Genomic DNA, 24,771 nt, shown 5'->3' on the forward strand with positions numbered 1-24,771 from the left:
GCAAATCAAAACTACCATGAGATACCATCTTACACCAGTGAGAATGGCACATATTAAAAAAACTAGCAACAACAAATGTTGGCGAGGGTGTGGAGAAAAAGGAACTCTTCTGCACTGTTGGTGGGAGTGCAAACTGGTCCAACCACTGTGGAAAGCTGTGTGGAGATTTCTGGACCTACTAAACATAGAGCTTCCATATGACCCAGCAATTCCACTCCTAGGTATTTACCCAAAGGACACAGAAACATCAATTCCAAAGAACACCTGCACCCCTATGTTTATAGCAGCACTGTTTACAATAGCTAAGCTTTGGAAACAACCCAAATGCCCAAAAATAGATGACTGGATCAAGAAGATGTGGTACATATATACCATGGAATATTACTCAGCATTCAAAAAAGATAAACACATGCAATTTGCTGCAACATGGATGGCGCTGGAAGGGATCATGCTCAGCGAAATAAGCCAAAAAGAAAAAGAAAAATACCAGCTGGTCTCACTCATAGCAGGAATCTAGAAAACTTAAATAAGGGACCAGGAAAATGAATAACTATAAGAAAGTGAAAATCAAAATCAACAAAAAACTATGAACCAGAGACACTTTTAGGGGGCCGGGGGCGGGAGGGGAGGGATTGGGGTCAGAATGGGGGGCTGCAATTGTATGGGGAATATAACAATAAAATTTATAAAAAAAAAATAAAAAAAAAAATAAAAAAAAAATAAAAAAATAAAACCTTAAGGAATAAGCAGAAAAAAAAAAAACCTAATATAGAGATTTGCTCTATTATTTTTGGCAATCTATTTTTTTGGGCAAGCTATACAATAAATTTTGGGAGAAAAGTGTGACATGATTATAGGGATACTACAAAAAATCTATGGGTTGCTTAAGTAAAGATTTATTCAGCAAAACTATACTTAAAAAAAAAAATAAAAAAAAATAAAAAAAACACTGGTCACTTTCTGATTTATCAAGAATCATGAAAGACTATAATAGTCTTGGCTCCCACCCTGATATTTTAGCTTAGCATAGATGTTTATGGAAGTTACAGATAGTTCCCTGATGTAATATGGGATTTGGGGCTTAAGCCTTACAGTTTTGTTTTTATGACATAGTGAACTATTAGCATGATTAATTACCTTATCTTTCAAGTATGAAGAAGTGGGATTGTTGTATTCTCCTGCTGTGATCAGAGGACTGTGCAGCCAGCCCTGAAGTTGACCAGGACAGATTTCCATAGGACTGATGCTCATGGTTGAATTCCAAGATTTATAAGAGGGTAGCACATATTTTGGGAGGCCAACCTGCAGGAGATTGGTTTTCCATGAAGTTCTCATAGACTTCAAAGATAGAGAGGGAAGTGACAAGATCAAGTTATCTAAAGGGAGTAAAATATTAAGGTGATTTTAGAATTCTACTATAGAGATTAAAAGTTGGGATCAGTGAAACTCCTCCCTCCTCCCAACTCCCACCATTTGCAAAAATCCTGCGATACATTTTAAACATTCACAGAGAATAGATTTGGAGAAGATACAAACTAAGATTTGTTTTACACATATCGTCTTCTTCTCAGTGACATACTTCTTTCTGTCTGTCTTTTCTGTCTCCCCTAGTTTATTATTTGCCATGATTAGGTCTGCTTCTTCTTAGTGTTCTTCCTGTTTTATCTCTGCTTCTTACACTCTCTATATTTACTGCTCATTTTCAAGCTGGTTATACAAAGTAATGAAATGAAGTCTCTTTACTTTGTAAAACTGAGGGGATGTTTTACTTTCAGATTATGCTTCTATGCTGCCATTGAGATTGTTTTGGTAAATGAATTTGGTATTGAAATTTTGGAGCTTCTGAGGTATGCCTTGTCACCATTGTCCCCACTGTTCTTTGTTTTCTAGATAAGAATTTTTATATTCTGTTAGGTAATCCTAACTCATTAGATTTTAAAAAATTATCTTCTTACTTTGTTTTTCATTATTCTTTACAACAATTGGGGTGAGCTGCCTGTTAGAGAGAAAACAAATGACTTGGATTGTTGTGGATAATTAATGAGACAACCAATGAACATAAGCAATGACCACAATTTCCCTTTGTGGAAGGTGAATAATGGTGAGTAGTGCAAGCCCCATAGTGGTCATAGCTGCTTAGATCAGCAAGAAAATGCCATACTCCAAGCACCAGGATTCACTGAACTATCCAAACTAAGTCTGTCCAATCATAAGATCCCTGGTCATTTAAACTTCTAAATCCTATTAAAAGAAATTGCTTGATTGCATTTGAGTCATTTCACTTTGATGTTTGCTGAAATATAGTGGTTAAAGAGTGACAGATTTGCATGTGTATGTGTGTTATTATCCCTCACAATTCCTGTGCCTTGAACCCAACAGAATGTGATAATACTGATAATGTGAAATCTTAGACTAAGCTCACTCTAAGGAAGTACATTTCCCTCTTTCCCTCTGATGCCCTTTAGGCAAATGACAGTGGGGATATCTCATGCATGTTAAAAGCAGATATCTGCCAGGAGAATTAGTCAGCCTATCCTAAGCTTATTTCCTAGTCAGTTATGAATGTAATATGAAAGACATCTCTGCACAAACATACTTCGGTGCAGAAGTCCAGGCAAGGAATGACCTGAACGGACTGGAAGAAGGCCCGTGTCATTGAATTATTAAAATCTCTGATTTAGCTAAACTATCTTACATATAATAATTAGTTTCAAATAAAACATCAGCAGTACTCAATGAAAATGTCCTTCCTAAGATTTCCCAGTGCTCTAAACATTCTTCACCAGAAAGTGAATATGACAGATGGCAAACATGAAGCTAGCCATGGTTGCCTCTAAGCTTTACAGCATGTTTGATTTTTAATAGAAATAGGCACAAATAATATTAAGATATTTTCTTTGATTTAAAAATGTGATGGGGTTCTTTAGTTCTTTTATTCACTCAAAAATATTCGTAGCATTCATTCTGCATATCAGGTCTGTGCTAAACACTAAGCAGCTGGGACTTCGTGATGTTTGATCATTCTTATTACAGATCTTCGGTAATACAATTTCACATTCCATTGAGACCCTGGGATACAGAATGAATGAGTGAAGTTTTATAAGGGAGTGAGGATGGTTAAAAATGCTTTCATATTTTGTCTCCTTAGGGTAGGCAGTTTTCTAGCAGTAGCACACATTATTGCAAAAAGGTGAAGCTGAAGATCTGAATTTAATTTAAACAAAGTGTAATGGAAGTTAATGGAGCCAGTTTGAGATGCAGAAATCTATGTTGTATAGGAATTAACCTGCCTTGGTAAGCACTTGGACATTGGATTTTCCAGTTACCAAAGGATAGACACAAGAACTAAGGCAAGTTAAGCAGAGGGAAATGACATTGATTGGGCACCTTTTGTTAGTATTTCATATTATTTAATTTATCCAAGAAACATACCCAGTGTGGGATATCATTAGATTAGTCATCTGTCAAAGAGTATAATCATATTTATCTCTTAAGAATTATAACAGTTTCTGAGGATTAATATGTACATTAAAGAAGATTTGGCATGAAAAATATTTAGAGCAATTCCTGTACAAAGTAAGAATTCATTGTAGGAAATAAATTATTATATGAAACAACATGTTTGGGAGGGGGGTAGTAGTAGGAGGATGAGAGTGAAGAAAGACAAGACATAGTTGCATTGTGGGACTAGAAAAATAATTAGGGCAAGAATTTTGATTGCTCTAGCTTTCTTCTGAGGACCATCCCTAAGAAGTAAAGTGGAAAGGACAAAAACTTGTGTAAGACTTTCCTGTTTTTATTTGTTGTCCCTTTTCAAGCCAAGTCTTAAGGTCCTGAAATTGCCCTCCTTCTATCCAATTATCCTCTGTTCATGTTTTTAGGGCTATATTCCTAACCCCCAAAATAATCTTAATTCCTGTTTCCTTTGTTTTTTGTTAATTTGAGACATGGATTTATAATTTACTCCATCAATGGATATTATTGTGTATTCTTTTTCAAGGGATACATTTATATTTTATGAGATGATTTATGGAGACCCAAGATATGACCCAATAAATTAGTGTTTTGACTTCTATGATAGGATGGTTTTAGAGATAAATAATAACTTTGGTAACAATTCCTAGTGCCTTTCAGATCACAACCTAATCTGACATCCCCACCTCCCAATATCTTTATGTATTTTTTTCCCACTGTCATGTACTTGACACTTTATTGCTTTCCACTCCCATTTTGTATCTGTCTCTTTTCCTGCTTTCATCTCTAACTTTTAGCTTATTTCTACTAGAGTTAACTTACTTACTTGTCTAAGACAAGTAATCCTTAATATCACTGCCATTTCTTATGGATTTTTTAAATATACTAAACTTTTTGAATTATATTAAATTAGATGCTGAGTGATATAAATACCCAAATGCTCCAGCATGGAGTGTATTTACAATATATTACAGATCATCTTGCCTCTTTTCATTTTTAAAAATTTTTAAAATATAATTTGTTTAACTTTGTAGTTCTTCAATAAGGTGAATCAAGTTAAAATTTCTTTTATTTTTTCCTTACTACCATTCATTATATCTTTTTGGCACTTTCTCCCCCTTCTCTTCATCTTAACCTGAGAAACTTCACTTTGTTTATTAACATCTGCTACTGTTTACAAGTAGTATTTTTTTCAGATTGTTCACTGCTATGTAAATGTTGTATTTGTTTTTGTCCCTCTGACTTATACTACATATAATTCCCTTGAACTCCTTCCATTTTGCTGTAAATGGCAGTATTTCATCTTTTCCTATGACTGAATAGTATTCCATAGTATAGTTATAGCACATGTTCTTGATGCAGTCCTCTGTCAGTGGGCATTAGGTTGTTTTTATGTCCTATCTATTATAAATATTACCTCTACCCAGGTGAAATTTCAAATGTACCTTAAAGGCAGTCTGACTAATTTCTGAGGAAGTACATTTGAGATGTTTGGAAGGGGAAAACTGGAGAAATCCCACTCCTTAACATTCATTCATTCATTTCTTCATATTTTGAAGGCTCTTCATTTTTCATATATTGTGCTTTCTCCCATTATTCAATAGCCTTCTTATGGAAGGAACAGAATTAGCCAACCATCACTGCTTCAGGGGGAATGGATTTATAATACATTGTATTTTGGTGAACCTTTATAACTGGATGAATTATTTCTCTCCCTAAAGGCTCTCTTTATTAAATGGCCACTAGACACATCCATAATGCTAATACATTTTTGAATTAGTCCTTTTCAATGAATGCCTTCCCTATGGCTCAGGGCTTCAGATCTATCTCCCAGTGTTGCACTAAAGGAGGAAGTCTGGGTAAGTTTTTACATTAGAGTACTCAAGTCATAGTCCTAGCTGTGGCTTAGGGAATTGCCTAGAGAAACTGAAAACATGTACATCATTGAACATTTTCTGTTTCATGGGGCCTCAAAATTATTGACTTACTTTGTGAAGAGAAGTATTGGTCTGGCCTAAAATATGCTTATTTATTGGCTTATTTGAAAAAAATAGAAAGTGGTTTTATTCTTTTCTACATCTTTTGTTCCTGCCCACTGTACAGCTGTTTAAAAGCTGCCTTTTTTGTCTACTCTCTCCAGAATTAAAATTGAAAATATCATTTCTGTTTTTATCCATAAGATGTGTGACAACTAAAATTACATCCTTACATCCATTAGAAGATTTTTGACTAACCCATTAGGAATTTATAAATAAGGTGTTAACTTTTATCAAATGTGCTTTCTATGAAAGCAAAACTTCTTCTTATACTTAAAATGATAGAAAGCTACCTACCTAGTAAGAATATCCTCTAAGACTAAATTTATGCAATCTTGAAGGTCTTTTCTGAAACCTACAGAGGAACAAGCACTCCAGAAAATGCTTACTGGGAAATGCTTTGCTTCATTCTGAGATTTTCCAATTTTTTATACATATCTAGCCTAGGAGATTCCTATTTTCCATAGATTTGGTCTAGTTACAATCAGCTTTTATAAAGAGTTTTTTTTTTTTTGTATTACAGTGCAATTTTCCTGATGGCTGTAATGAAATCTATAAAATAAGGGCACTATTCATAAATTCTTGATATTTTGCATAGTTAGGTGAATTTTCTTCTCCTTACATTCACTGAAAAGTCTTTTCTTAGACAATTTTCAAGTTTAGATTTTGTTATTGCTCCCTTAAGAGAGACCTAGCTCAACTTCTCCATTCTCCTGTGACTGCCTGTATAATTGAGTAAAATTGCACTTCTATCCCCATAACCACAATATGTAGTAAGGCTCCAGGATAAAGTACATTGACAGAATGATGAAAGCTCCCTCTAAACTTTCTTAGGTTGCTAATGATCAAAGCTTAGAGAACTGCTTTTAGAATCTATTAAAGGAAACCAATCAAAATTCTGTTTTTTGATTTCCGCAAAAGGGAAAGAAAATGTTACAGAATTGAATCTCTGAAATTGAAGGAATAATCCATTAGCACTCATACACACATTTCATTTAGATCATAAACACATTTTTCAATCTTTAATGAGATTATTATACTGCTCAAAATACAATTTAAATGGAATTTTTGCTCTTCTATTAACTCCTGGTGACTGTATAAAACTTACGTTCCAATGTTACAGAAACACCTCTGTGAAGGGGAGATGCCACTTTCTCTGCCCCTACTTACATGTAGCTGCCGTGGATTATAAGTCTCTGTCTGCCACGAACAGAACTTCCTAAGCTGGGTAGCTACTGGGAATTAGGGGCATAACTGAGCAGCTAAACGAGCCTATATAACATGGAATACAGGCAGGCTGCTTTCTTGTTTCTCTGGCTTCAGCTTGCACCCAGGGACTTGAAGGAGACATATAGGAGAGAGAGACAAGTAGAGATACTTGGAAGAGGTTCTTGAAAGAGACCTGTGATGAGAGATGTGGGGAATCTTGCTCCTTGGCAGAGACGATGGCTGCTGCTGTCTTGATTTGTATTTTAATTTTGAATTTTGAGTATCTCCATCTTTCCTAGCTCTCTGGGACCTGCTTAAGTGTTTCCTAGTGGTTCCTGGCCAGAAGTTACTGTAGGTCTGTGGCAAACTTTTGGGCCTCAGTAGCACTGCTTCAGGCCAACTCTGTTTGGTTTGCCCATGGATAATTTGTTTGTTTTTTTTTTTAATTGGGGGAACTATTATTAGGAATATTCTTTCTTCTTTTCTCTCTCTCTGCATACTAATTCTTTACACTGAGTCTGCTTCTTTTGCCTTTGTGTAGTAGATGACAGGACCCCTTTTAGTTGTACTTCTTAATAGTTTGGGGTCCCTAGTCATGCATTAACACCCACAGGGGCTGCTAGCAAGGATTGTTAAGGCAGTCATCAGCAAGAGTGTTTATAGACTGTGCTTTGGTAGACATTTTGTACATTGTTAAATAAGTCAAGGGATAGTAACATCTTAGCCCTCCAAAGTATATCTGCTTGATTTCTATTGCATGGATATGATTTTTCCCAGGAGAATATCAGCCAGGAAACTCTTATTTCCACTCATAGCACTTTAGGTTATTTTTCAATGCAATTCCCAGATCTGACTTACAGCTTTAAGTGGTAAAAATTTAACTAACCTATGAAAAACTAGAATAGTCTTATACTTCATTCATTCATTATAATTTTAAATGATAATAATAGCTTGAATTAGTTATCAATCCCTAAGTACCCAGTGAATCTGCTAAGCTTGTCCTGTACAGGTACTCTCTTTTTATATACTCGGAAGTGTAACATTCAGAGATGTTCACTTACCTACCGAAATCATAGAGCAGGTTCCAGCAGAGCCTTATTTTCTCAACTGTAGCATCGATGGTCTAACCTAGCTGACCATAGATCTGAAGTGTCCAGGATGGGGAGGGAGAGCAATGGGGGGAGAATACAACAGATGATGGTGGAGGATTATGGGTGCTTTGCTGATGGAATACTATAGTAACCACACCTGAAGTGAGAAATCCTATAGTGTAAAGAAAAAAAATCAAGAAGGATGTAAAATAATGGTAGTTCATAAAAAATATTATTAAGAGAAAAGAATTGGTTTAATTTACCTAATTGCAAGAGCTCTTTGATGACAGCCTTAGACTTCTTCCCTGGATGCTCAGGCTTCATGTCTTGTAGCATATCTACATATGTTTGGAATGATGAGTCAGAGAGGAAATAATGCTCCTGAGTCAGCATTAAATCGTATGCCACTGGGAAATCACAGAGGCATCTTGCTGGAATTATAAGAGCATGAGTTTTGAAGACAGTTTGTTACAGGCAACCCCAGGTTGCCTGACTGTGGAGCCTCACCCTCATGCTTAAAAGGGAACTCAATGGCAGGCACACACAAGAAGGTTAATAAAAAGTTTATTTACAAAAGAAGGGGAAATGAAGAAATGAATAACTCAGGGGGAAAAGAGAGAGAGAATTGGTGAATGCATCCTATCCCCTGTGCTGGAACCTCCAGTAGCACACTGAAAACCAAGATACCCCCAAGGCCCACATGTCTGGCTACGTACCAAACCTGGCTGCTTAACTCCACCCTCAGTTCCCAGCAGTCCTCCCTTTGGTGATGATGATATTATGGAATTTGTAGTTCTTGGTGTCTTGAATCTCTTTTGTCTGGGGTGGTGGTGGGGTCCATAAAACCTGTGTCTGTGGAGTTTATTCAGGGTATCCTTTCCCCCCAACAATTTGAACTGGGATTAATCCCAGTTTTGCCACTTTTTGGAAGTATATGATCCTGAGTACATTTTTAAAAGTATAGTTTCCTAAAAAGCAGCGATATTGGGGCCTCCCTGGTGGCACAAGGAGTTAAGCGTCAGCACTATGAAGCAATCCACAGCCACTTCAACGCGAGTTTGATCCCCGGCCAGGGAGGTGACCCACATGGCGCAGCAGACCTCTTCTGACTCGCCCGCTGCTTCCCTCAGCAGTGTATTTCAGTAAATCTACCTGTTCTGCTCCCCACTCTGTCTCTGGTGAATCCTTTCACCCCTTCCCCTCGCACTTCTGGCCTGTACCCCACTTCTTGTATGCATAAATAAATAAATCTTTTAAAAAAAGCAGCGATATTAATATATTACTTTCAGGACTGTGTATGAGTTTAAATAGTACTGAAAATGATAATTACCTTACAAATTGTTTATACCCAGGGTTATATGGCATTTCATACACAAGAACACCTTGTTCATTCATTTGTTCATTTGTCCGTTCATTATTTAGAAAATGGTTGAGTACTGAGTGTCAGGTAGAGGCTTAATTGGGAGAGAGAGAGAGAGAGAGAGAGAGAGAGAGAGAGACAGAGACAGAGACAGAGACAGAGACAGAGACAGAGACAAAAGGGGAGAGAGCTGTGGGTGGCTTAATAGAATCCAGGACTAAATGTATTTTAATGTTTCTTCTTATTCACAGGCATTGAAGGTGTTATGCACCAGAATATTTTTGTCTTGATGTGGCAGATGGCAGAAACAAGGCAGGTTTGAGGGGGAGGGGTCCCAGGATACCCCTCATTCTATCCTTTAACAAAATGCCTTCTAGAGCTGTGAGGTTGAAAGCTGAGGTATTGGGCTTCACCTCAACAGTTGTTTATTGAGTGCCTACTTTTTCCTAGGCAATACTAGGACCTGGTGCTATAAAAATAATTGGCCACAAATCCTGTCTTAGAAAGGATTCACAATGCGAGGCTAGCAAGGAGGTCAGGATGGATAAATACTTGATTAAGAGAAAGACTAAGTGAGTTATGTAGAAGATATTCCAGAAACAGCAGATTCTTTGTTCAGTCTTTCTCCATTGCAGAAAATATGGCATGGTAAAGTTGTCACTTGAATTAAATAAAAAAGCTGAGTAGGGTTTTCTAAGGGTAAAAGTGAGGAAGAATATTCCAGTGAGAGAGAAGAGCATGCACAGAGAGTTACGAGAGATTATGTTCAGTGCATAGCAAGTAATTGAACCTGGGTGGAACTCAGGGCCATTTGGAGGTAGATGGAGGGTAAGACTGTGAGACAAACGTATAGCCTCAGGGAACTTGTTATCCAAAAGTGAGCAGAGGTTTTTCACTCCTCAAATATAGAATGTTCATTAAAAAGCAACTCATGATTTCAGATTTGTTTTGTAAGCAAAATAATTTGAAAGTACAGATATTACACTAATTGTGTTTAGCTATAAGTTATTTTTTTCTGCCTGTTTTAAATTAATTTAATTGAATCCAATTATAATTTGTGGTACAACCCTGAAGAAAATTGAAAAATGTCTAACTAGCAAGGCAAACATAAAAACAGGAAGAAGTTTCTGTTGCCTCGGATTTGATAACTTATATGGTAAGTAAATGAAAACTCCAGTCCAAGGAAGGCTTAGAGAAATGCTATTTTAGATGCTAATAAGTCACAGAGCAGAAGGCAGGACTAAAGCCATAGGAGTAGAGATGAAGTGGGGTGGTGCTGCTCTTGGGGTATATGGGGTGAGAGTTGACTTTTGAAAGATGAAGAGGTTTCCAAGAGACTTATGGGTGGTGTAGAATTGGAGAAAATCATCTGGTCTGAGAGATACTAATGAGCAACGGAAGCATGTATGTTAAAAGATGAAGGATAGATTCAGAGGTGTGGAGTAGTATGGTGGACGTGGATATTAGATTGTGGGAGATAAGTGAGAAATCTTGAAGAGCCATATAATCTATTTCATAGTACATTCATCATACTCATTCATTGTTTTACAACTATTTGCTGAGCTTTATAGGCCATTCTAAACTTAGATGCAAAGTAGACATGTTCACTGCCTTTAAGAAGGACACAGATTTCTGAGCAGAAGTGCACCACACAATCCCTCCAACTATTGCTCCCAATTAAAGTCATCCATGGTCCTTCCCCTACAACTTCTGTGAACATTCTTGTCTTTTGCAATATTCATTCGAGGTTCTCTTTGGAACATGGTTTCCTCTCAGTTCCTTGATTTCCTCATGGCACAATTTATTTAGTTACTTAGAATGAAAACCTAGGATTGAACTTTCACTTCTTTATTTTACAAACCACATCACAATCTTCAGCAAAGTCTGTAACTTTAATATGAATGTATCTTGAATTCAGTATTTTCATTCCCTGACTCTACTCACCTAATCTTTTACCTGGATCACTGTCCCTGAGGTCCCTACTTCAACTAACTTCTTCCTGTCTTTTCTCAGTTTCATGGTCAAAGGGAGTCTTAGAAAATATGAAGTGAAACAGTCTCACTCTCTGCTCACTTTCCTTTCAAGATTTCCAGTCACATGTAGAATAAGACACAATGTCCTTAGCAAAACCTTTAAAGTCCCAGATAGACTGTCTTGTATCCCCAGTCTCTAGTCCCATCTCCTAATATTCTCTCCCCCTTGCATGTCAAGTTCTAGATACATTGATTTTGGTACTGTTCTTTGAACATAACTAGCATGTTCCTACATTAAGATGTTTGGATATTTACTTTTTGTGTTCCATTCTTTCTCCTCAATATGCATATAAGTTGCTCTAGCACTTCTTTAATGTTCTTTGTGTTTTTCTCAAATATTGCCTTCTCAAAGAGGCTTTCCTAGACTACCTATTTAGCATAGCAACCATTCTTGGCTATATTCTTGTTTTTTTTCCTTGATGTTTTCTTCAAAGTACTGAGCTACATGAGTCTATTTTTTGATTTGTCTGTCTCGTTGGGGAATTGAGCTCATTGAGGATAAGTACCTTGGTCATCTTTGTCACAGTCTTACCCTAGTGTCTCAAACATTATCTCATTGTACAGAATTGAGAAGTGCAATCAGTAAGTGAAGTAAACTTTTTGCATTGTTCTAAAAAGAAGAAAATAATTGGGGTGTACTTCAAGGAGGAAGTAAGGTTGAGGGAAGTTTTTTTTTTTTAAAGATTTATTTATATAAGAACCAAGGTACAGGCCAGATGTGCAGGAGGGTGAGAGGATTCACCAGAGACAGAGTGGGGAACAGAACAGGCAGACTGACTGAAATACACTGCTGAGGGGAGCATCCGGAGAGACAGGAGAGGTCTGCTGCACCATGTGGGTATCTCACTGGCCTGCAGGGATCGAACCAGTACTTCAGAGGCTGTGGACAGCTTCACAGTGCGGCACTCAACTGCCTGCACCACCAGGGAGGCCCAGAATATTTTTTTTAAATGACGAGCGCTTTGATCATGTTTAAACTTCTTGATGAAAAAACTGTTTGATAGAGGGTCATATAGAATGGGTGATTCACATGTAACTTTCCTGAAGTTGCATGGTGAGAATGGGGCAAAGAGGGAGGAGTTTGTTTAGGACATACTTCCCAACTGGTTTGCCTCAGCACACTGATGGGCCTCAAATGAATGAGTTTTTCTACATGTTCCACAACATGAATGATTCTGAGAAGCTCTAAAATAGAGAAAGAGTAGGAACATATTTTTAAGGTCTTAAAAGGTGATATCAATATAAAAATTGTGGTGTAGGGATCAAGATGTACCCACCTAGATTTTTGGTAAAATAACAAGGACTCACTAGTCCATTGTTGTCCCTGTCTTTCTTTCTCCCTCCTTTGTTTTCAAGGATTTTGATCGAATGTTTGCTGTCTACCACCTTCTGCACTAGTCCCTGGAGGTCTACATCTTTAGGTCATAGCACAGTCCTCATCTTCTCTAGGAATCTGCTTTGAACCACCCAGACTTCGCCTATTCATGCTTCTTACCAGTTCATGCTCATACGATGTCTGTATATCCATAGCAGTTTCTCTCACATTGTAGTGAAATGATCAGTTGTTTTTCCTGTCTCCTCCACTTGTCTAGCACATCTTCCAGGACTATGCTTTGTCTTATTTGTCTTTATAGCCTAGCCATCTATATTGGATCCTGGCATGGGTTTAGGCTCATTAAATAGCTGTTGATCTAAAACTATACCAAGGTGAATATGACACAGATTGCCACCAATTTGTCTGCTGGCTATTTGGGGAGACAGGTGTATAAATTAATAATTATGTCACAATGTGATAAGAACTATAAAAGTTATATAAAAAAGTAAGCTGGAGTCCAGTGGCAGGCACAGCTAGTGCTGATGAAGCAATGGAGTGGTCATTGCACTTTTTCCCTGGTGAATTGAGCAGAATTTATATTCATTTAGGAAAGGAAGAATATTGACTGCAGAGGCTTTAGATTGTTTGTAACGTTATAAAGCTCTTAGAAACTCTCAGATGGGAAGTTGCTATATAATAGTGAAATATTAACCTCAGAGCAGCAGCTGGCAAGCCTGGTTTTCATGTGCCTTAAGGCACATCATTGAATCTATTGACACCTAAAAAGTTGCCTTCTTGTGAAAAAAGGGTTTTTTATGAATGTTGGCTCTTTTAATGTTTTTTTTCATATTATCTTGCAAAGGGTGTTTTTCTTAGTAAAGGTCAGAATGATTAACTATGACAGTGAATGGGCCTAATAACAAAATGAATAAGCTCTTTACCTCCCCATGGTTAGGGTTGTTAATTGTTATATATTGTCTTTGTTGAAAATAACTGCAACTGCTGTAAGTGCCTCATAATAATAAGCTGATCTGTCTTCACACTGGGCATATTGATTCATCTGAATTGAACCAATTCTTGGTGGAAAATGTTCCCTGAATATAATGTGGTGGCAACTTGGTTTGATGAAAACACATGTATTTGGAAGTTATAGCCACCTGTTTTAGAACGTCAACTTTGCCTCAAATAAGCTGGTAGTCTTTTGCGAGTGATAGAGTCTCTTAGGTTTGTTTTCTATCCTGTAGAGTTACACTGCTTGCAAAATTTAATATTTGGAGTTGTTTTGAGAATGAAATGAGGGAACATAGGAAGGACTAATATGATGTCTGGAAAATACTATGTTTAATAAATATATATTTATTATTTTCTTCTCCTATGTAAAAGACTGTTCTATTTGAAATTCTCCCAAATAAATATTTCAAACTTCTTTTAGATTTTACACTTTATAGTCTGTTGCCTTTATGCTCAACAGCCCTAACTGGGTACATACATATCATGTCAAACAAGTACCCAATAGGTGATTGCTCTCTACAGTCTCATTTCTTTCTTAATAATTTTTTAAAGATTAATTTATTTATACAAGAACTGGGGTACAGGCCAGAGGCACGGGAGGGTGAGAGGATTCACCAGAGACAGAGTGGGGAGAAGAACAGGCAGATGGACTGAAAGCACTGCTGAGGGGAGCATCCGGAGAGACAGGAGAGGTCTGCCGTGCCATGTGGGAATCTCCCTGGCCAGCCAGGAATTGAACCCGTGCTGCAGAGACTGCCGGCAGCTTCACAGAGCTGTGCTCAACCCGCTGCCCCACCGGGAGGCCATCTTTCTTAATTATTAAGGTCCATTTTACAGATGAAAAAAATGAAATATAGAGAGGCTAATTTGTCTAAGGTTAAAGCTAGCAAATTTCAAGGTACTCATTCAGACCCTTGGAGCTGTGTTCCTAACAGCTGTCCCCTAAAATAAATCGCGTTTTTTCTCTTCTCTCCTCCTATCATGTTAAACTATGCATCGTCAAATAAAGAGGATTATGTAGAGACAAGAAGATAGTATAGAGATACCATCTTTATGACTTGAAACCAGAGACAAGGGGCAAGATCAGAAAGGAAAAGACATCTTTGCTAGTAGAACAGTGAGATTAGAGATGCTCATGGGAAATCTCAGCTGGCAGAGAGGGTTGTGATAGTCACTTTAATCTTAAAAGCTCTCTCATTGTAAAATGACTGGTATGGTTAAAATGGACTGGAGACAATTGTTTTGTTTTTTGGGTTTTTTTGGGCAGGTTACTAAGCACTGAGAATTGTTGTTTTCCTATTAAGTTAAATCACTGAGTTTGGGTATGATAGTACCTGTCTTGGTTCATCTGTGCCCAAGGGGGATATTTGGTCTAGAGTACTGGTCTGTGTTCTCTACACCTAGGTGTTTGGCTTAAGCTTTGGGCTTAGAGACTATTCTAGACAAATTAAGTTGGACAACTGAAATGTTTTATTCAGATGCTTGTTTTTTTCTCAGTTGAAAAAGGAATCAAAATTTAGAGTAGAAACTATTATTTACAGATGTTTATACTAGCAAGTCAAGAAGAAATCTACTGTTATCTTCTAACCCCTGCAACACAGTCAGGTTAGATGATTGTCCACAGGCAGCTGTTCTTGAGGAGACTCACTTTAAAGGGTCAGACTTGCAGGGCACATGCCTTCAGCTTCAACTCCAAACTCAAGAATTTGTCCCTTCATTGATACGTGATTAGATGTTATTCATCGCTTCAAGTTGTGGCTTGAATTTTGTAGCTGGAAAGGATGAGTGAATGTATTTTAACACTCAAAGTTAAGGACCTTTGTATTGGCGGCATAGAAGTTTATGCAAAATGGCAAATTAACAAACTGCTGATTTTCCCTAATTTTCATTTTTACCTTTCTACATTATCCTCTCTGCTCCTTAATCTCTCCTCTGAGCAGCAAGAGTTGCTTGTGAATAGAAGTGGGGTCCTACGAGCCTGTAGCATTTGTATATACTTGGAAAAATTTTGGATTGGATGAAATTGAAACTGGGTGTGTGTCTGTCTGTCTGTCTATCTATCTACCTATCTATCTACCTGTCGATAAAACTTCCTTTTGCAACTGCTATCCTGGTTGTTCTTCCTCTGCTTCTACCAGTTATCATCAACAAAGGATTACAATGTGCTAGGGCTTATTACAATTCTAAGAGAGAGGAATTAAATTTCCATTTACAGATGAAAAGGCTGCATTTTAGAAACATTAAATAACTTGCCCAAAGTCACATAGATAGCAAGAGTTGAGGCCAAAAGCCTAAATTTCATGTGCACAAAACTGTCAACTATTGAGTGCTTTTACCAGCTCTCCTTTTCTTCCGTTTTGTCAATACAAAGTTGATTGTTACAAGGTGTTTTGAAGAACTTGCCAAATAAATAAATCTTGGAAAATGATGTTTTATTTCTACAACTAGGGAATTAATTTCAAGTATCACTGACTAAATATCTCTTAGATTAATCATGAAAACAGTACAATTAAATTTTTATGTTGTTTACTGAACAAGTGTCCACTTTCATGAATGAAAACACTGTTTCCCCCCCCTTAGTTTCATCTGGAGTTAACAGAATGTTGGTGAATGGGAAGTGTGTGAGCAGCAGTATTGGGTGGGCATTTTCATGTGCTGAAGTAAATTTGCCAACAGTAGGCATGAGTGTTTACTTCTCTGGCTACATTTCCACTTCTCGGTCTAATGGTGTTTAAAAGGAAACATTTCTGTATTTTTTTTAAATTTTTTTTTAAGATTTATTTTATTTATTTAAGAACTGGGGTACAGGCCAGATGTGTGGGAGGGTGAGAGGATTCACCAGAGACAGAGTGGGGAACAGGACTGGCAGACTGATAAAATACACTGCAGAGGGGAGCAGCAGGCAAGACAGGAGAGGTCTGCTCACCATGTGAGTTACTCCGAGGCAGGCTAGGATCGAACCCGTGCAGCAGAGGCTGCGGACAGCTTCACAGCACTGTGCTCAACAGCCTGCACCACCAGGGAGGCCCTGTATTTTTTTGTTTGTTTGTTTTATCACCGATTGAATAACAACATGTCCTCACCCTCTTCCTTGGTCTAGGCTTCCTACTCCTCCTGTACAGGTTGGGAGTAAATACAATGACATGGAAATACAGTGACTGTTTCCAACTTTGTTATTAATCTAAGAAATACTGAAGTGAAAGACAGAAAAATAGTGTAGTACTTTGAGTAGAGTAAGATCTGTTTGTTTAACATAACTAGCATTTCTATAAACTGAATTTCATGAGTTATTTTTGCTGGCAATGACTCACAATAAAAAAAAGTCCTAGGAGGAGACTTTAAAGAGTATAAGTAAGCAAGTGTCCTTATAAGTTACATTTTAAAATGAGAGAAAATTGATTTGATTGAATCTGTGGGGTCTTTATATTGTTTTTGTTTATGCTGATTCAGAGCTTTTGTTTTTGAATCTTACGTAATTTGAGCTTTCAATAATAAAGGATATTCCAGTTGTAGATACCAAAACAAGTTTATTTTAGAAACTAAAGACCAAGTTATAAGAAAACCATTGAAATCAATTGGTCTATGTTCTCTATACTAGGTGATTCAGAAGGGAGGGTCAAAGTTCTGAAAGGATCTCAGTAATTGTTTATTCAGAGATTTTTGTTTTAGAGGACAAAGATGTCTTTGATTCAACCTATGGTAACAAGGTTTGGTTTAAAAACCTATACTTATGATGACTTGCATTGGATGAATTATATTAGTTATAGGAAAAATGTATCTGATTTTCTTTACAGTTAATGGTGTGTGAAAACTCTCTTTAAGAATATTAATTTGATGATTTGTTTTATGTTTCTAAGATTAAATATTGGCTCTACAGCGTGGAACAATTGTGATTTCAGTTTTATCTTAGTTCCACAAATACTTAGTTAGAAAGGCAAAAAAACCACATTCAGCAGGTTGAAGAGAATGTGTAGTGTCCAATTGAGGAGAAGAATAACAAGTCTCTCCCTGCCCTGTGGGAACTAATATTTCTGCCCTTTAAAGTCATCAAAGCAAAATTCAAAAGCTTAATTTTTCCTATAGTCTGGTCTTTTTTTGCTTTGTTTAATTTCCCCCCTCTTTATCATACAGGGTTGTAATAAGAATACAATTCAAAAATGTGTGGGTGAAAGTTTTTTGAAGATTATGAAACACTGTACAATTGCACATTTATTACAGAAAACCCAAATTTAAAATATAACATCTCACTCTAAAATCCTCTTAGCAATTTAAAAGAAATTTTTGTAATTCTAATTCTTTTCAGTTCTTTTTTTCCCCCCTGCAAGTCTAAGTATTTGGCCTTAGTACAATTACCAATGAGTAATTTTTGAGTAAGTTATCTCAAAAGAGATGGAAGTAGCTCACTGGTGGGAAGCAGATTTCTATTAATTTTCATGCAGCTCTTCTCAATTGAATGCTATGATGCTGCTAAATCCTGCCTCAGGAAGGAGAGAGCACTGTGATTGATTAGTAATGTCTGCAAAGGTATTGAGAAAGGTGTGGATTGTGACATGCTGATCTTGTTATTGTTCTCCTTAGATTAATACAAGAGGAAATTCAAAATCTTTAGAAGAGCCTGTCTAGCGTTGGAAATGAGTGTACTCTGTATTGCACCTTAGAGATTTATACTTTTCCTATCTCTGTTACTCAGGGTTAAAAAGTCTTTCCTAACAAACTTGATTCCTCACATCACATAGATCTGCAAATACTTCGCTTCACAGAATGTAGCCTCCAATGACCTATTGTTCTTCTAGAGAAACTGAATACATCTGAAATAGAATTCCAGACATTTTTAAGCAGACTTATTTTAATGTAAATTTAATTTGCAGTTAGAAATGTAATATACCAAATATTGGACGAAAAGTTTCCTAAGAAAAATGTTGTTCTTTAGGTTATTATCTAAATCATAGATGTCCTGTCATTTAACCACTAAAGAATAGTGCATCTTAGTAAGTAGGATCTTTAGTTGAGGGCCAGACCTCCAGTTAATTCAGTTTTGCGAGAAACACCATTTATGATGATGATATGAACTTTGCTGCTGGACTATCAGCAAGTGATCTGCTCCTACCTTTCAACCTATCTTCCTCTGAAAAAGGAAAAAGCTTCAGTTCTCTCACTTTTGTGTTTTCTTCTTTTCTCGTTGGATGTCTTGTACACTTCCTTCTGTCTTCTTAAACAGCTTAGAGTCTAGAGTGATCCCTTTGCAAGTCAATATTCTGTGAGCCTCTTTCCATTCATGTCTATTTAATGTTCTCTCTATGGGTACCATACCTACCCCCTCCACCACTCCCCACCCACCAGCTTTTTGCACAGAATTACTTAGTGCAAAGGTAAATAAATATCAAACCAGAATAAATCATAATTTTTAAAATAATGAAACTCAGTGAAGCTTTTAAAACAATATCCTTTAAAGTAATTTAGTCAGGATCACTCTTTTACAGGGGAGGTTTCAGTCACTCAAGTGCTGTTTCAGATTCTTTGTTTGTCCCAAACTGCAAATTACTTTTTTAATTGTTCATGGAATGTAAATAAAATGACAATCTTTTCCCACCAGATGTGCTGGTTAGGCATGAGGGCACAGTCATTTTTCTAACCAATATTTTCATCAAGAACCTATTCAGACTCTTAGAATTACTTCCTACTTCCAGCTTAATTGAACTGTGAAACATTGCCAGTGATAGGTTTGTGTCCTTAAGTGCTCTTAGCGGCCTGGGGACTAGAATGTTTGGAGGATTACAACGAACCTTAAGTTGTGACTTGATCTTGTGTTGAAAGACAGAAACTACATTTACATTTTGTAACCAGGGGCTTCTGATTTACACTTTTGAGTAAGAGTCTGGATAGATGTGTTGATGTCCCGATAGTATAGTACTTTACCAGACTTTTTCTGTTCAAATGCCTACAGTGCTATAATTTCTACAGGAACAGTTACTTAGAAATTGTACAAGTGGAGTTTGGAGATAGCTTTCTTTTTTTCTTTATTTTCTCCTCCTACTCTATGGAATATAGAGTAAAACATTTACAATATAATTTACAATATAAAGAAATTTAAAAAAAATTACAAAAAAATTACAATATAAAGAAATTAAAAAAAAACAGTGGAAAATCACAGTGTTTGTGTCTTCTGTAGGAGCGAATAGGAGATTATGTTGCATAATGGGATAATGACTTGTAATGTACTGGAGTCTGGAGTCTTTTAGGAGTGTGCCTTTCTTTGTTCTTCTGGGAACACATATTTCTTATGTGTAAAATGAGAGGGATTCAGATGATCTCTGAGATCCTCACCATTCCTAAAATGATAGGAGTCTGTGAAAGCTGATATAATGGAATTCTTGTAATGTCTCCTCTGATGGTAAATAGACACCTGCATGAAAAATTGCCTAAAACAATGAACGTTAAATACATTTATCCATCTACCTTGGGTCCTAGACTTAGCACCAATGTGACCTGAACTGAAGTTTTCAGAGAACTCCTCATAAAAGCCCCTAAAAGATGCGATACGGCATCTAAGGGCTTCTTAATTTGAGATCTTTGTCAAAAAAGAGAGACATGAGTTCCTTACCAACGTCATTATTGACAAGAACAAGGTAATCTTACTGTAAATGCTGGGTCCTAGTGAAAGGGAACCGCTAATCAAATGAAATCTTTCCTGTTTCCTGCTAAAAGAGTCACAGGTCTGGTGCAGTAAATAATGCAAAGTAAATGTAAACAGCAAGTTTTGCCTCTCTAAAGCCTACCTAGATGAGATTACCTAAAGGAGGTTACCTTTTAACAAGGCCAGACAGCCGCCAGGCTGATTGATCTCCCAGGGCATCCTTGAATACATGTCTTTTGTCACAAACTTTTGTGCTTACTGATCGATGTTATCCATGTAGGATGGTTATGTATAAAAGAAACCCTTTGTCCCCAGATTGGTGCTCAGACCTTATGGTACTACCCAGGTCTGGAACCTCATGCATGAGTAATAAAGCTTTCCTGACCTCACCATTCCTGAAGTACCGCCTGTTCTTTCCCTGCCTGGGTAAAAAACTAGAATTTATTTTTGCAACACTGCTGCCTGTCACTACAGATGCCAATGAACAGACAGGAATTCAATCTATAAAAATCGCTTTTATATAGATAGCTGGTCAGTGATCTGAGAATGGTGGTCATATCACCTTGAAGAAACTGGTTTAACATTTCAACTCTAGCTGGCTGTTTTATAGTGAGTTAAAAAAAATTAGTCATAATGTAACAGGATGGTCTCCAGGAAAGGGGGAGGTTACAGGTTTCCTGCCCCACCTAAACGGAGGGTAGAACCGAGCAGAGAGAGAAGCAGCTACGTAGGAGACTGAGGAAGAAAGGAAGCAGGATGGAGAGCCAGAAGGAGACCTGGAGGAGGCACATGGAGCCGAGAGACATGTGAAGAAACTACACCTGCCCTTTGGTCGTGGACTGGGTGACACAGATGTGGGTGAGAGACCGGTGGGGAGGTGACAATGTCAGTTTTTGTCTTGATTTTGTTTTTGCTCTTTTCCTTCCAGACTTGTCTGGTTGTTTCTGATCCTTTTCTGTGGGTTCCCGCTGAAAGATGGTTTAGACTTGTGACAGGCTTTGGGGCCTTGCTCTGGGCCAATCCTGCTTGGGTGGACTTTTACCCACAGGGGACGGGTAACTTTGGGTGCTTGATTTAGAAACTATATTCTTTGTCTTTCCCGTATTGTTTCCTAATTATATTAAAGTTCCTTCTCATTAAAGTCTCATATGTTTTGTGTTGATGCGGTGGATGGCAGCAGGCGGGTTTGCGGGTCTGGGCTTCCCCTCTCACTTCCCTGTAACAATAAGTGAGTCAGTTTTTCAGAACAACCATTCACTGCTGATGTTAACAGTATTCATGACCTTCAGTCCCCAGAGTTTGTTCTCAGCCTACTGGTTATCTTTTTTTTTTTTTTTTTTTTTTTTTTTTTAAAGTTTTTTTTTTTTTTTATAGAGGCATGTTTTATTTATTTATTTGTTTGTTTTGTTTATACAAGCACTGGGTAGAGTCAGAAGCGCGGGAGGGTGAGAGAATTCACCAGAGCCAGAGCGGGGAGCAGAGCAGGCAGAAGGACCGAAGCACACTGCTGAGGGGAGCAGCGGGCGGCAGGAGAGGTCTGCGCGCCATGTGGGACCCTCCTCCGGTGGCCGGGGAGCAGCCGGGGATCGAACCGGCGCTGCAGAGGCCACGGGCAGCTTCGCAACCCAGCGCCCAACCGCTGCGCCACCGGGGAGGCCCCCTACTGGTTATCTTGACATTGGTATATTCTGGCCTGCTGAGCTTGGTTCATTTCTCATGGCATCAATGTCCAGCACTCATTTGGATATCATGGGGGCAGATATCTCTGTTCAAAGCAAGAATTTTAGTTTAAAGAAAACAGATCATTAGTCATATAGTGTGTACATGTAGCCTCTGCTATGGGTGTACTTGCAGATTCCTGTATTAGGTCTGGTGCCCTTCCCCTCCTCCCAGCCCCCGTCAGTAATTAAAAGACATGTGCTTTCCAGAGACTGAGGTTAAACCTAAGAGAAATAGGGCTTACGGATAGAAAGGGGAGGGATAGCACCAATAATTATTTAGCATCTTTTATATTCTAAGTTCTTAGATAATAGTAACTAATTATGATTAGGCAATCATTTTACTAAATGATTTATGTGGATTATTTAATTTCATTCACCACGACATAGCTATAAAGGAAATGCTATTATTTTCTCCAATTGGAAGAAATGATACTGTAAGAACTGATACTGTGTACTGAATAAAAGATATTATAAGCTTAAGTGACTTCATTATATTTAAAATGAAGATATCCGATCCAATGTTCTTAACCACTGGGTCAGCTTACTTGTGATAGCTTAATTATTTCCCATAAAGACTCTTTCTGGGGTAGATGTCTTTATTCCCCTTTTTAAAATTAGAAAAATGAGACTCAAAGAATTTAGGTAGCTTAACTTCTGTTATTTTCTCATTTAACTTATTCTATTGTGTTTTTAAAATGGTGATATATATTTTTTAATATTTTATTTTATATAATTCTTACCTTATTTTTCATTTTTGCACAATGTATGCATTTTCATTTTGGTTATATTCCCCATGCAATTGCACCCCCCTTATTTTGACCCTAATGGTGATATTGATCAGTAAATACATTTCCATCCTCATTAATAAGTAGTAATCCACTACTAGAAGCATAGTATGCTAGTTTATATCTGTCAGTTTCATTAACTAGAGGGCAAATTTGTGTTACTAAATGCAGGAAGAAATTTTGCCTCTAACTCAACATGCCTAAGGTCCTCACCTTAGGGTCTTTGTGCTTGTTCCCTGTAACTGGAATACTATTCTCAGATCTACCCGCTTAACTCCTGTTCCTTAGATCATTAATGAAAAGTAACCTCAAGAGCTACTTGAGGCTTTTCTTAACAGCTTATGTAACTTTGGAATCTCACCAAAACTCTCTATATCTCTTCCTCCTTTATTTTTCTATACAATACTATATACTATGCTACCTATGCTTTATAGTTTAGTATTTCTCTATAGTATAGTATAATCATCTAATCTTCTAAATGACTTTAGTAATTTGTACTTCATGTATTGCTTGTCTCTCTCCATTAAGATATTAACTGCACAAAGCCAGGGGTTTTTGTTTATGTTATTCATCTTTGTAACCCCAGTGTCTAGAACAGAGCCTGGCACATTGTAGGTGCTTAATATGTATTTGTTGAGTAAATAAATAATTGGTTGACTGAATAAAATAATCTGGGATTTAAAAAGACAGTCCAGAAGAGAAATGTAATTCTAAACTTTATTTCTGTTAAATGTAATTCCAAACTTCATTTCTGTTCCTCTGAGTACTTTAAAGAGGGTTTGATTTGTTACCTTCATCTGCATTTATTTTTAATTTTTTTTTAATATTGGATTACAACTATATATAGGTTTCAAGTGTAGAGCATTGCAGTTTGATATATGTATATATTACATTATGATCTCTTCCAGTCTAGTTTCCTTCCACCAGTATACAAATGACATTTTTGCCTGTTTTACTTGTCCACTACCCCTACCCCAATCACCTTTCCTCTCTGGTAAATACCATCCTTTTAGCAGAATCTAAGGGTTTGTTTTTGTTTTGTTTCATTTTTTTGCTACTTATTTTAAATCCCTTGTCTTCTTCCACCTCTTCCACTCCTCAGCAGCTAAGCTGAGTCTTTTTTTCTCCTAACTCCTATTCTCAATGGTTTTTGCAAAATTCTTCTGCAATGCCCATATACATGGGCTTTTGTCCTTCAGTCCTCCGTCCCTTCCTGCATCATTTCTATACCAATGGTGCCCAAAGATTCCTTTGTCCTCACCCTCTTTGTGGCCCCCAAGATTATGTGAACACTCTCTGCCCCACTATATCTTTCCCTTCTTGTGATGTCATGATTGGAATGCTAACACTTTGAGTATCAGTAAATAAGGGAAAATATGTTATTTTGGAAAAAATGTTCTATTTAAAAATATTGCATATAAAGATGATTGTTAATCATCAGCTTTTCCTTATTTACAGGAACACAACTATTAGAGAAAACTGGAAGTTTTATGGGAGCCTGTTGAAGACTCATATTAACGACATCACAGGAAGGGATGACAGGTACATTTCCTAATCAATTATTAGATTGACATCAGTCACATAGGCACTCAATTTTGAGAGCCCAGTATAATATAGCCATGTTCTTACAAATTTGATTTGCAGTTAAAAAACATTATTAAATTTTTTGCAGTAGAGACCATCTATATCAATTAAAGTCACCAACCTTCCTATCCTTGTGTTCCACCTGATTTTCACCATTTTGTGAGAATAGAGAAAATGGTTTATTTCTTCCATCAGCAGATCCCCCTTCTTACAATTAGTATGCTTTATATAAATATTATGGGTTTTTTGTGGCAAATGTAGTATTAGATATTTTCTTGACTTTTTAAAGATTAAGTTCAGTCTCCAAATTGGTCTTGGATTAAGTGTGTGCAGCTATATAAAATATAACTTTGGTGGTACCTATTCCTTTGGAATAGGAAAAGACATCTTCAATATTATCAGTTTAAATAACATGTTTAAAAAAGCTTATTATTTCTGGAAAATGAAACAGTTAATAATTAGATGGTTCAGATTTTTCTCCTGACAGTATTCTAGGCATGAAATTTCTTTTGTGATAA

The sequence above is a fragment of the Talpa europaea genome (assembly GCF_964194135.1).
Source record: "Talpa europaea genome assembly, chromosome: 2".
In the NCBI taxonomy this organism is placed as follows: Eukaryota; Metazoa; Chordata; class Mammalia; order Eulipotyphla; family Talpidae; genus Talpa; species Talpa europaea.